Below are 14,148 nucleotides of genomic sequence, written 5' to 3' on the forward strand. Positions count from 1 at the left end.
TTGCGGTGCGCAGGCTTTGTCTAGTTGCAGTGAGCGGGGGCTACTCTTTGTTGCAGTGCGCGGGCTTCTCATTGTGGTGGATTCTCTTATTGTGGAGCATGGGCTCTAGGTGAGCAGGCTCAGTAGTTGTGGCGCGCAGGCTCAGTAGTTGTGGCGTGCAGGCTTCAGTAGTTGTGACTTGCAGGCTCTAGAGCGCAAGCTCAGTAGTTGTGGTGCACGGGCTTAGTTGCTCCGCGGCATGTGAGATCTTCCTGGATGACCAGGGCTCAAACCCGTGGACCCTGCATTGGCAGGCAGACTCTTAACCACTGTGCCACCAAGGAAGCCCTGTTTGTTTGTTTTTAATAAAGTTAAACGTGCACATAAGCAGAGACCTAGCAAATCCACTCCTAAGTATTACCCAAGAGAAATAAAAATATATGTCCTCATATGTTGTACACAGACGTTGATAGCAACTTTATTTGTAATAGCTCCAAACTAGAAAAAACTCAAATGTCCATCAGTAGGTAAGTGAATAAACGGATTGTTGTATAACTATTCAACTATAAAAATGGTGTTCTTGGGACTTCCCTGGCAGTCCAGTGGTTAAGACTTCTCCTTCCAATGCAGAGGGTGCAGGTTCGAGCCCTGGTCGGGGAGCTAAGATCCCACATGCCTCGAGGCCAAAAAAAAAAACACAAAACATCAAACAGAAGCACTATTGTAGCAAATTCAATAAAGACCTTAAAATGGTCCACATCAAAAAAAATCTTTAAAAAAATGGTATTCTTCCTCTAGGAGTTCACCACTATGAACTTACATCTCCCAGTCAACAATAAAAAGGAATGAACTGCTCATATGCAACAACATGAATGAAACTCAAAATTATTATTCTGAGTGAAAGAAGCTAGAACATAAAGAGTTCCATTTTTTGAAGATCTATAACAGGCAAAACTGAGCTAAGGCGATAGAAATCTGACAAACGGGTTAGGGTTGGGGAGGTTTAACTGGAAGTGTCAACTGGGAACTTGCTGTGGTGACTGAAAGTTTCCATGTCTTGATTGGGATTTGGGTTATAAGGGGGTACACATTGTCAAAAGTCAGAAAACACGGGCTTCCCTGGTGGCGCAGTGGTTGAGAGTCCGCCTGCCGATGCAGGGGACGCGGGTTCGTGCCCCGGTCCAGGAAGATCCCACGTGCCGCGGAGCGGCTGGGCTCGTGAGCCATGGCCAAAAAGTCAGAAAACTCTTAAGATTTGTGCATTTTATTGAAAGTAAAATATTCCTTAACTTGGAAAAAAGAAAAGAAAAGAAAGAAAAGGCTAGGCCCTCACGACAGGAGCCATTAAGAATTTGAGAGAGAGGGGGCTGCCCTGGGGACCCCAGGGAGAGGTGCGTTCTCATAGTGGTGAGCTCCTGGGGGCAGAACCCCATCGGATTCTGCACTGTTCTTCTCTCCACCCTCAGTGCCCTGTACAGGACAGGGCAGGACAAGTATTCACAGAGCACCCCAGGGAAGGGGGAGACCATGAGACGGGCACAAGGTCCTCTGAGTCTCACAAACAGCAGAAAGGACAGAATGTGATGGGGCGGCCCTTGCAGAGATGCCACGTCAGAGCTCAGGGGGGCGAGTTCTGTGGGCCTGCGAGAAGGCTGAATGTGCAGACCCCAGGGCTCCCGTCCCTTGTCCCTGCTGGTGCTCGGGGCTGGGCTGCAGCAGCTTGTTCTGGTAGATGTGGAACAAACACGAGAGCTTGGAGGTGGCCTAGTGAGACGTACTGATCCTCCCATGGCTAGCCGAGCCCAGGGACTCCCTGGCTTCCTCACCATACATACCCTCTGAGGCTTCTTATCTGGTTCCTGTAAGTCTTGGCCTCCAGCCCATCTCCTGGCAGAGGGTCACCTCAATCCCAAACACCCAGAACCTCTCCCCTCGATAACCTGAAGTCCATAAACTTTCAATGAAGCAAGGCAGATCCCTTGCTGCTGCAGTTTTCAGTCCCAGAGCAGCGATTCCTGAAATGACTGATTTCACCTAGTACACGTGCTCCAGTATGAGAAGAAATCACAACAAAATTCTCATATAATCTTGGAGGGAAAAAAAAGGCATTTTTAACTATGACCTCAATCACATTCCATAAAACAAAAGACTGATAAATTCAACTAAATTTAAAAAATTTTTTTTTTAATTATTTATTTATTTTTGGCTGCCTTGGGTCTTTGTTGCTGTGTGCGGGCTTTCCCTAGTTGCGGCGAGCGGGGACTACTCTTCATTGCAGTGCACGGGATTCTCATTGCAGTGGCTTCTCTTGTTGCAGAGCATGGGCTCTAGGCACGCGGGCTTCAGTAGTTGTGGCTCACGGGCTTAGTTGCTCCTCGGCATGTGGGATCATCCTGGACCAGGGCTCGAACCCATGTCCCCTGTATTGGCAGGTGGATTCTTAACCACTGCACCACCAGGAAAGCCCTAAAATTTTAATTTTTAAAGTGTTTTTTTTTTTTTTTAATTTCTCTTTGGTCGAGCCATGTGGCTTGTGGCATCTTAGTTCCCCGAACAGAACAGCGATCGAACCCAGGCCCTCAGTAGTGAAAGTGCTGAGTCCTAACCACCGGACCACCAGGGAGTTCCCTAAAAAATTTAATTCTTGACTGTAAAACCTGTGTAAACAAATTCAGAAGACAAGTAGCAAACTGGGAAAATATTTTTAAATTCATATAACAGAAGAAGAGCTTAATTTCTCTAATATAAAAAGAGATCCTCTAAAAAGGTAAAGAGCAACCCCTAAATTTTAAAATGGTAAAAGTTCCAAGAAGAAAATTCTAGGTAAACGACTCTTAAAAATTAAAATATTCTCAGGACTTTCCTGGCGGTCCAGTGGTTAAGACCTCGCCTTGCAATGCAGGGGGTGCGGGTTCAATCCCTGGTCCAGGAGCTAAGATCCCACGTGCCTCTCAGCCAATAAACCAAATCACAAAACAGAAGCAATATTGTAACAAATTCAATAAAGACTTTAAAAATTGTCCACATCAAAAAAAAAAAAGATTAAAATATTCTCAGTCTTACAATGAGAGAAATAAAACTACGTAAAGTTGGTGATAGTCAACAATTATTTTTACCTAAAATTCACGGCAATTTCCTATGGCTAATATTAATACAAATTAAAACAACATTGAGGTACTAATGTCATCCTTTCGTATTGACAAAGGTTCATGTTGGCAAAACTGTAAAGTAACACAGACCCTGAGGGCAGAAGGCTAAGGCATACAATCTCTATGGAAGGTGATTCAGCAGTTTTCTCTCAAATGACAAATGTAAATACCCTTCGACCCAGCTATTCCTCCACTAGGAAATGGTTCTACAGATCGACTTACATACTTGAAATGTACACAGTTATTTGCCACATTGTTTGCCATCTCAAATGATTAGGAAAAAAATAAATGCTCGTCAGTTGGTAGACTGGTTAAATAAATTATGGTACGTTCACACACACCCACATACAACAAAGCAACAGTAAAAATAGAATGAAATGATCTCTAAGATACACTGATAGATTTTTTAAAACCATACACACAAGGCTCAGAACAATGTGTTACCATCTGGGTAAACAAATATAAATGTGTGCGTTATGGTATCTGGAAAAACTGAAGACGTCTGTTTTGCCTAGAAAGGGGACCCTAGGGTGAATGAAAAACAGAGGTAGTAGGGAAACATTTCACGAAATATTGTTTTGTGCCTCTTGGATTTTGAACCCTGTGAATAATTACCCATTCAAAACAAACAACAAACAAAACAACCAGCCCTGGCAGGGCTCTCAGTATATCCTATCAAATACCTCGCTCTAACCAAGGCATTAGCATAACAAGAAGTAGAAAGATAGATAATCTCAGCAATTCAGGGTCCCTCCTCCAAAAGTCTGCTCTATTCTTGTTTTGTGTATTGTCCCGGGACATTCTGACTGGGCAAAGGTCTGTGGAGCCATTTGGTAACACTAGACTTAAGGTCTTAAGCAGATGCTAGTCTGAGCTTCCTGAGCTCCTGCTGGGCTGGCCCTGGCCCTTGAGGAATCAATGAGGCAGGAAGCCAGGGACCTGATGGCAGGAGCTTAGAGGCAACCTGAGGAGTCAAAACTAATCCAAGCTGGAGACTGAGTTCAGAGACAAGGTAGGAAAGCTGCAAAGTGAGACTGGGGAGCAGGCTGCCAAGAGACACCAGGCCAGCTAAGCCTGAAAAGGTGATCTGCAGTGGACCAGGAAGTCCTCCTGGGTCTGGGAGCCAAAGCGGGGGAGCAGGAGTGGCCCCATTAACCATCACTCCCAGGACCCACTTTTGTGCTTCCCATGCCTGCAACTCAGCTCTGCGTGGTTGAAGGTTCTGGCCCCCAAAGGGGTTGTGTTCTCGCCAGGGGAACACAAGCAGGGTCTCACTGAACTACGAGCCACAGCTCCTCCTCAGGGTCCTGCCGATGCGAGGAGTCACCACACTGGCAAGAGAAATTGACCCTGCTGAGCAGATGGCAGGTAGAACTGCTTTGACACCGTGACAGGGGTGAGGGGGTGGGAACCCACGTGATCCACATCAGTGCCCCTTGGTGCTCCCTGTGAATGGACACGTGTAGCAACCCCGGCCTCAGATGGTTATGATTATATTGACTGAAAAAAATGCAAAAATTCTCAACCTAAAAGCTGAGAGTTATGTTTTATTTGGCAGACGTTATGAGGGCTTCCAAGCCCGGCAGGCAGCCTCTCAAATAGCTCTAGGGTCTGTTCCGAAGAGGGAGAGGAGGAACCAGGATACATAGGAGTTTTGCAACAAAAATCAGATAAAGAAAACCAGACACCAAGTTAATTTAGTGCTTTTCTATGTATGGGAAGATGCAAGAGTCAGGGCTCTTTGAAATCATTCCTTTGATATGCACCTTAGCTATGTAGGGCAGGTATCCTGTACTTCCCATCCCCAGTCCCCTCAGGGTGTGCCGCTGGGGGCAGCTGTAGTGGCTGATGGCTTGGTGGCCAACATCCTTTGTTTGCTCATATGGCAAGCAGCATTCTTAGTCCACAATAACAAGAGTCATACCACCAGGTAAGCTACAGCCTGCAGAGGTGACCAATGAGCGTGAGTGAAATTTAGAGTAAGTCGTGGAGCAGAGAGAGGATAAATGCCAGTTGTAACCGAGAGATCAGCTGCATGAACGGGGACTGTCGTTGTCCAATAAGCTCCTTCTGTGTCCCCTCAGAAAGAGAGACCTCCAGGAGCCAAGCAGGAGCTGCTCCCTGGACCTGTGGAGAAGAGAATTTGTACAGTGAAGTGGCCATGAGACTGTGCCTCTCATATCTCCAACTGCGGGAGTGTGTTTGACCATCACGACTTCCCTCAGGCCACCCACAGTCAGTGACTGAGCACAAAAGGGGCCCCAAGGTGGGCCTGTACCCTGGAGACATGGGACTCTGCTGACAGGCAACTTCAGCTCAAGGACCCCTCATCAGCAGAGCCAGAACTTTTTTAGAAGTGCACTGCTCTCTGAGACTTCGTGTCTACCCTTCTCCCTCCTCCCCTCTCCTCCACACAGCCTGATGCTCTCCCAACCTCTTCCTCCAGCTTCCTAACTGGTCCCCTCTCAGGTCTTTTCCCAGTGAATCTCTTGGGGCCTAACCTCATCTTGGCATCTACTTCTTGGAAGACCTGAACAAACACAAACGTTATTGCTATTGTGTTTAAAACATAGTTCTGAGCTTCTCGGCAACCAAAGGAAAAAGCCTGTATTATTGTGCGATAACCATTAGTGCTCTTCATCAAATAATTCCGGTTCCCCCACTTCCAGGCACATTGGTAAGATTGCTTCCTTGAAATAAGTTGCTCCAAGTCAATAAGGTTCTTGGGATCCTTTTTACAACCTTAACCCAGCCTTTCCTGACTAATATACATTGGTTTCTTTTATCTAATTCATTGTTTGCCAATAGCCACGCTACTGCCATTTTGGATCAGACTATTCTTTGCTGTGGGAGACAGAACTTTGCATTGTAGGATGTTTAACAGCATCACTGGCCTCCGCTGACTAGATACCAGTAGCCCTCCCACAGTTGTGACAACCAAAAATATCTCCAGACGCTGGCAGATGTCACCTAGGGAACAAAATCACTGTCAGTTCAGAATCACTGATGTAACTAATAGCAGCAAAACTTTTCTTCAAAAAGAGATAAAGTTTAAAATGGAATTATATAAATGCTCAATTAAAACCAGACGGTAGGGACTTCCCTGGTGGTGCAGTGGTTAAGAATCCGCCTACCAATGCAGGGGACACTGGTTCGAGCCCTGATCCAGGAAGATCCCACATGCCACGGAGCAACTAAGCCTGTGTGCCACATCTACTGAGCCTGCGCTCTAGAGCCCGTGAGCCACAACTACTGAGCCCATGTGCCACAAGTACTGAAGCCATCGTGCCTAGAGCCCGTGCTCCACAACAAGAGAAGCCACCGAGCACACTGCAACAAAGAGTAGTCCCTGCTCGCCGCAACTAGAGAAAGCCCGCACACAGCAATGAAGGCCCAATGCAGCCAAAAATAATAAAATAAATAAATTTATATATATATGTAAAAAAAGACAGTAGAAAGAAGAGAAGAGGAAAGAAATAAAGAACAAGTACAACAAAGAAAAAACAGTTACCAGCATGGTGGATATTAATCTGATGATACCAATAATCACTTTACTTTATTTTTCTATTTTGACTGAGCTGTGAGGCTTGTGGATCTTAGTTCCCCAACCAGGGATCGAATCCGTGACCCCTGTAGTGGGAGCGTGGAATCCTAACCACTGCACAGCCAGGGAATTTCCCCCCAGTAATCACTTTAAATGTGAATTGTCTTAAGCGAATGAGAAGGCAAGCCACAAACTGGGGAAAATATCTGGGAACTCTTTGCTTTCTGCTCAGTTTTTGCTGTAAGCATAAGACTGCCCTAAAAAATAAAGTATATTTTTTAAATAGTTTAAAAATGTAAGTGGGCTAAATACACAGATTAAAAGACAGAGATTGGGCTTCCCTGGTGGCACAGTGGTTGAGCGTCCGCCTGCCGATGCAGGGGACACGAGTTCGTGCCCCGGACCCGGAAGATCCCACATGCCGCAGAGCGGCTGGGCCCGTGAGCCATGGTCACTGGGCCTGCGCGTCCGGAGCCTGTACTCCGCAACGGGAGAGGCCACAACAGTGAGAGGCCCGCGTCTGCAAAAAAAACCCTTCTGCACAGCAAAGGAAACCATCAACAAAACAAAAAGGAAACCCACAGAATGGGAGAAAATATTTGCGAACAAAGTGATTAGCAAGGGATAAGTCTCCAAAATATACAAATGTTAGCGCAAGTTCATGTACCCGATGCACAGTGAGGCCAAACAAACCAAACGTCAGAGTTTGGAGCAGAGAAAGGCTTATTGCAGGGCCATGAAAGGAGACGGGTGGCTCATGCCCTAAAAAGCCCTGAGCTCTCTGAAGGGTTTCAGCAAAGCATTTGTAAAAGCCAGGTGAGGGAGTGGGGGTCACAGGGTAAGTGATCAACTGGTACACACTTCTCTGACTGGCTGATGGTGAGGTAACCAGGCAGTGTCACAGGGGTTAACCTTATCAGTCCTTAGGCTCCAGGAGGCTATGTGCTCATGGTCATCAGGTAGTTAACATCTTCCATTTAATGGGGGGTTTTCACTTCTGTAAAACAACTCAGGAAATGTGCATCAAATACTGTTATCTAGGTACTTCAGAGAGGAGCTAAAGCAGAGGATACGGGGGAAGGCCTGTCCCAGGAAGCCCCCATAGGGTCCTGCTCGGTTACACAAACAGCTCATGCAGCTCAATATCAAAAAAATAAAAAAACCAATCAAAAAATGGGCAGAAGACCTAAATAGACATTTCTCAAAAGAAGACATACAGAGGGCCAAGAGGCACATGAAAAGATGCTCAACATCACTAATTATTAGAAAAATGCAAATCAAAACTACAATGAGGTATCACCTCACACCGGTTGGAATGCCCATCATCAAAAAGAATACAAATAATAAATGCTGGAGAGGGTGTGGAGAAAAGGGAACCCTCCCATACTGTTGGTGGGAATGTAAATATTCTCCACTACGGAGAACAGTATGGAGGTTCCTTAAAAAACTAAAAATAGAACTACCGTATGATCCAGCAATCCCACTCCTGGGCATATATCTGGAGTAAACCATAATTTGAAAATATATATGCACCCCAATGTTCATAGCAGCACTATTTGCAACAGCCAGGACATGGAAGCAACCTAAATGTCTATCAACAGATGAATTGGTAAAGAAGATGTGGTGTATAAACAGTGGAATATTATTCAGCCATAAAAAAAGAATGAAATAATGCCATTTGAAGCAACATGGATGGACCTAGAGATTATCATATTAAGTGAAGTAAATCAGACAAAGACAAATAACATATGATATCACTTACGTGTGGAATCTAGAAAACTGATACAAATGAACTTATTTACAAAACAGAAACAGACTCACAGATTTAGAAAACAAATTTATGGTTACCAAAGGGGAAAAGTGGGGGGGAGGGATAAATTAGGAGTTTGGGATTAACATATACACACTACTATAAAATAGAAAATCAACAAGGACCTACTGTATAGAACAGGGAAATCTTCTTAATACTCTGTAATGAACTATATGGGAAAAGAATCTGAGAAAGAATGGCTATATGTATGTGTATAACTGAATCACTTTGCTGTGCACCTAAAACTAACACAACATTGTAAATCAACTATACTTCAATTAAAAATAAAAATAAAATAAATAAAATTGAAAATACACAAATAGGAAAGACGTGATAAATCTCCTTTGCAGAAGAATTCCAGATAATTTATATAGATATTCTCCTGTGTTATGGGTTGAATTGTGTCCCTCAAAAAGATATTTTAAAGTCCTAAACCCCAGAATTTCTGACTGTGACCTTCGTTGGAAAGAGTGTTGCGGGTGGAATCAAGTTAAGATGACGTCATTAGGGTGGGCCCCAATCCAATGTAACTGGTGTTTGTATCAGAAGAAGAGAAGGCCACAAAGACAACAGGGGGAGAACACTGGGTACCAGTGGAGGCAGACTGGAGTGATGCATCTACAAGCCTGGCAATGCCAAGGGTCACCAGCAGCACCTGATGCCAGAAGAGAGGCATGGAGCAAATTCTCCCCTAGAGACTTCAGTGAGAACATGTGGGAGAATAAATTTCTGTCACTTAAAGTCACCCATTTGTAGTACTTCATTACAAAACCCTAGGAAACTAAGTCATTCGTGAAGGAGCTAGAGCATAATTCCCCAGTCCTTAAGTGTGTGTTGGGCATAACGATTTCCTTCCAAGGAGCACAGTGTGGAAAGGGGGAAAAGAGTAACTTTCCAATGGAGAAACGTGACAGACACGACCTCAGCCAGGTGATCAAGGTCAGTATCAATAAAGATAACTCATGTTGGTAGTGTGCACCTTCATATGATACAATGAACATTGGACGTTATCTTTGTGGTCTTCCTCGCAAGAACCCGTAACTCCAGTCTAACCATGAGAAAAACACCAAATTCCAACAGAAAAACATTGTACAAAAGGGACTCATGCTCCTCAAAATCGTCAAGGTCATCAAAACCAAGGAGAAATTCTCACAGCCAACAAGAGCCTTAGACATGATAACTCAGTGTAACTCAGTGTAATGGGATCTTGGATCAGAAAAAGGACATTAGGTAAAAATTAAGGAAATCTGAATAAAGCATGGTTAATGATTAATAATTATTTATCAATATTGGTTCATTAATTGGAACAAGTGTACCATATTAACATAAAATGTTAATAGTAGAGGAAGTTGGGTATATGGGAACTCTCTGTACTAGCTCCTCAATTTGTATGTAAGTCTACAACTGCTCTAAAAAATAAAGTGTATTAAAATAAAAAATTTTTTTAATGATAAAAAAAGCCAATGCTGCAAATATGTCAGTATTCTCCGAACTATAAAAGTTGACAGATTTTGTTTAGAAAAGAGATCAAATTTTCTCTGGTGCTCACTCAAAGAAAATTTGGCATTGGCTCTTTATACCAGCGCTGGTGGTTGCTGTAACAGGGCCATTTGTCCTCTACTGAAGCTTTGTGTTTTTTGTGACAGGAGTGTTCCCTGTGTCACTTGATGACTGTAGATGAAAGATAAGGGCCAGAAAACCAATCTGACCAGGTGATCTCTTAGGAATATGCAAAAGTAATAAACAATTCTAGGTAACACATAGAACTTGCTATGTAAGCATTTTAATTATAATGACTCTTTTTTTTTTTTTTTTTTTTTTGCGGTATGCGGGCCTCTCACTGTTGTGGCCTCTCCCATTGCGGAGCACAGGCTCCGAACGCGCAGGCTCAGCGGCCATGGCTCACGGGCCCAGCCGCTCCGTGGCATGTGGGATCCTCCCGGACTGGGGCACGAACCCGTGTCCCCTGCATCGGCAGGCAGACTCTCAACCACTGTGCCACCAGGGAAGCCCTGTAATGACTCTTTTTATCCTCACAATATCCTTATAGAATAAATATCATTAATTCCCCATGTTACATTATGGAAACTAGGGCACAGAGAACTTTAATAACATGCCCAAATCATATAGCAAGTAAATAACCTAGCTGGGATTTGAACCCAAGCCAGCTAGTCCCAGACTCTGGATCTAGACATTATAGCATACTGTGGGAAGCCAAAATGTAATAGAGAATTTCATGATAACTTATGAAATCATGGGAAAAGTGTGGCTGGAGGGATTTTGCAAGTCATAATAAACTATTCCAAACCTGTTACTTAGTACGTTTGTATAGGAAGCATAACATAGGGATCAAATAAACTGTACTTCAATAAAAATTTTTTTTAAAAAGCAAAACATAGGGATAAAAAATGTGGGCCCTGGAACCAGACTTCCAGAGCCTAAATCCCAGCTCTGCTACTTACTTGCTGTGTGAACAAAGCAAGTTACCTTCTGTGGTAGCCAGAATAACGGCCCCTCCAAAGATGTCCATGTCCTAATGCCCAGAAACTGTGAATACATTAGGTTATATAGCAAAGGAGAATTAAGGTTGCAGGTGGAATTAAGGTGGACTAATCAGCTGGCCTTAAGATACGGAGGTTGTTCTGGGTTATGCAGGTAGGTCCAGTGTGATCACAAGGGTCCTTAAAAATGGATGAGGGAGACTGAAGTGAGAGTCAGTCAGAGTCAGAAGAGTTGTGACGATAGAAACAAGATCGGAGCGATGCTATATGAGAAGAACTCGACCCACCATTGCTGGCTTTGAAGCTGGAAGGGGACCATAAGCCAAGCAATGCAGGCAGCCACTAAAAGCTGGAGAAGGTCGGGAAACAGATGTTTCCCTAGATCCTCCAGAAGTAAAGCAGCCCTGCCTACACCTTGATTTTAGTCCAGTGAGACCCACTTCAAACTTCTGACCTCCAGAAAGCTAAGATAATAAATGTGTTGTTTTAAGCCACTGAGTTTGTGGACTTTTGTTACAGCAGCAATAGGAAACTAATACACCTCTCTATGCCTCAGTTTCCTCACTTATAAAACGGAGAAAATAAAATTATCTCATAGGGTTATGGTGATGATTAAAGAAAATACAGGTAAAACCCTTGGAAGAGGGCACAGTACATAGTAAGTTGCTCAAGAAATGCTAGAAAACTACTTAATATAAACAGTTGAGGGAAGGAACCACAGTGGATGCTAAAAATATTAGGTGAAATATTGGTCAGGAACAGGATGTCACAATGGTGACCAAAGGTTACCCCATAGTTTACATACTCATTGCAAAAGGGGCAAGTGACATTATGATGGAGAAATCTGCAACCACCACCTAAGCTCAGTCTTCAAACATAACATCACCGAAGGTGGGACCCCAGACATTGATGTCCCTCCTGATAGGATGCAATATAAAGTACAACATTAACTTTGAAATACTTACTAAAAAATGTTAATCTGAATCGAATCAAGCTACAGAGCTGACTTTCCATTTGCAGCAAATGCAAGGAATAGAGGAGGAAGTTAAATAACAACATGAAGAAACATTGAGATAAATCCTGTACGTGGGGATACTCTACAACTGTCCTTTTCTCTTCAAAACTGTTGTGTCATGAACCAAAAAAAAGATTGTGAAAAGGTGGTTCTCGACTCTACTCGTCATTCAGGAACCCAGGCCTCTCCCATCTGTGATGCTGCCATGGTTCACACTCCTATAAGGAAGGAGAAGGGGGCAGGATGTGGCGGGATGGCTTTTAATACCATGCCTTAAAGTGACATCCTTCAGCTGCCACTTAAATTTCTTTGGCCATAACTTCACCTGGCCCGTACCTAACTGGAAGAGAGCTGGGAGATGTGCCTGGACTCTTGGAAAGGTCAAGAAAGGGGTATGGTGACCATCCAACCAAACTCTCCACACACGTTAACACCACTTACCCCCAGTAATGCAGCGCTCAGCGTGGCCCCTGTCAGGTAGTCCTAAGCCATGCACACCTTCAATGTCATGGTATTCCTCGCTCTGAGATGGACCAGCAATCCAGGGTCCTCCCTTCCCCCTTCCCCCCACACAGCCAGTCGGTCACAAATCTGACTGGCTTTACATATCTCTAAATAGCCTTCCCCTCTCCCACTGCAACTGCCAGAACCTAGTGCAACAGCCTGTGGTCTGGCCTCCCTTCATGCAAGGATCCTGCTCTTGGAGGAGCAGGTGGGAGGTGGGACTATATTCTTGTAACAGGCGGCAAGTGAGCAAATAAATGGGCAAGACAACTTGCTGTGAATAAGCCAGAGACTGAAATGGTAAAGAATGACTCTGCGGGGTGAGGAGGAGAAGCGAATTTATATCGGGCTGTCAGGGAAGGCTGCACTGAGGAGGTAGCCGTGGCAGAGAGAGTCATCCGGAAAAGCAGTATTCCTATTTCTGTGTGCTGTTGCAGAACCCTGCCGCTCCCCCTTCAAGTGGTAGAGCCTGTGTTTCCTCCACTTGAACTTGCACAGGTGTTTCTTTTTGTTTGTTTGTTTGTTTTAATATTTATTTATTTATTTACTTTTTGGCCGCGCAGCGTGTGGGATCTTAGTTCCCTGACCAGGGATGGAACCTGCGCTCCCTGCAGTGGAAGCCCGGAGTCTTAACTGCTGGACCGCCAGGGAAGTCCCTGGACAGGTGTTTCGACTTGCAAAATTAATAAAGTACAATAGAAGTGATGCTATGTGACTTCTTAGGCTGGGTCATAAAAGACATCACAGCTTCCACCTGACTCTCTTGGGACCCCTTGAACAACCAAGGTCCCTCGCCTTCAACCCTGGTTTAACTAACAGACGACTGCCAGCCCCAGTGTGCCAGCCATGAAAGTGAGCCATCTTTGAAGCAGATCCTCAGATCTCGGTTGATTTGCCCCAGCTGTCGCCATGTGGAACAAAAATGCATCTTCCTCATCAAGCCCTACCCATATTACAGATAGATAATAAGCGAAACAGATAACTGCTGTTCTGAAGCCACTGAGTTTGGGGGTGTTTCATTAGGGAGCAATAGTACTGAGTTAAGTCCTAAATACTAAGGAGCCAGCCATGAAGAAATCTTCACAAAGCATTTTAAGCATTGCTAACGACTCCCATGGCTCTAAGGCAGGAACAAACTTGGCACACTGAAGGAGCAGGTAAGGCCATGTGGCTGAGGGGGAGGGTAATAAGACGTGTGGTGGGAGAGGAAGGCTGGAGCCGTATCATGCAGAGCCTCGCGCACTGTGGTAAGAAGTTTGAAATGTATCAGAAGTTCTGTGGGAGCCTTTGGAGGGTTATGAGCAGAATAATAGTGGGATGGGCTTGTCCCTGAAAGATGGCTCTGGCTGCTCTGGGGGGAGTGATCTACAGCAGGACAAGAGTAGAAGCAGGAAGACCAGTTAGCACATCACTGCAGTTGTTCAACACAAACACAACGGTCACTAAGCGGTGAAGAGAAGAAAATAGATTCTGGGCATATTCTGTAGACACAGCAGGCCTTGTTCTTTTTTTGTTTTGTTTTGTTGTGTTTCTTCTTTTGTTTTTAATGAACTTTTTTTTTTTTGCGGTACGCGGGCCTCTCACTGTTGTGTCCTCTCCCGTTGCGGAGCACAGGCTCTGGACGCACAGGCTCTGGACGCGCAGGC

At 44.5% G+C, this 14,148-nt stretch overlaps 1 long non-coding RNA gene across 1 annotated transcript in view; it reads right to left on the bottom strand.

Annotated features, from left to right (window-relative positions):
• Positions 1-4,655: 4,655 nt before the first annotated feature.
• Positions 4,656-14,148, bottom strand: part of LOC137224397 (uncharacterized) — a 34,277-nt gene continuing 24,784 nt past the window's right edge. The window contains exon 5 of the long non-coding RNA XR_010943326.1: positions 4,656-5,255. This is a non-coding gene — a long non-coding RNA (uncharacterized lncRNA). The remainder of the gene's footprint in view (positions 5,256-14,148) is intronic.

This window comes from Pseudorca crassidens, chromosome 5, assembly GCF_039906515.1.
Source record: "Pseudorca crassidens isolate mPseCra1 chromosome 5, mPseCra1.hap1, whole genome shotgun sequence".
In the NCBI taxonomy this organism is placed as follows: Eukaryota; Metazoa; Chordata; class Mammalia; order Artiodactyla; family Delphinidae; genus Pseudorca; species Pseudorca crassidens.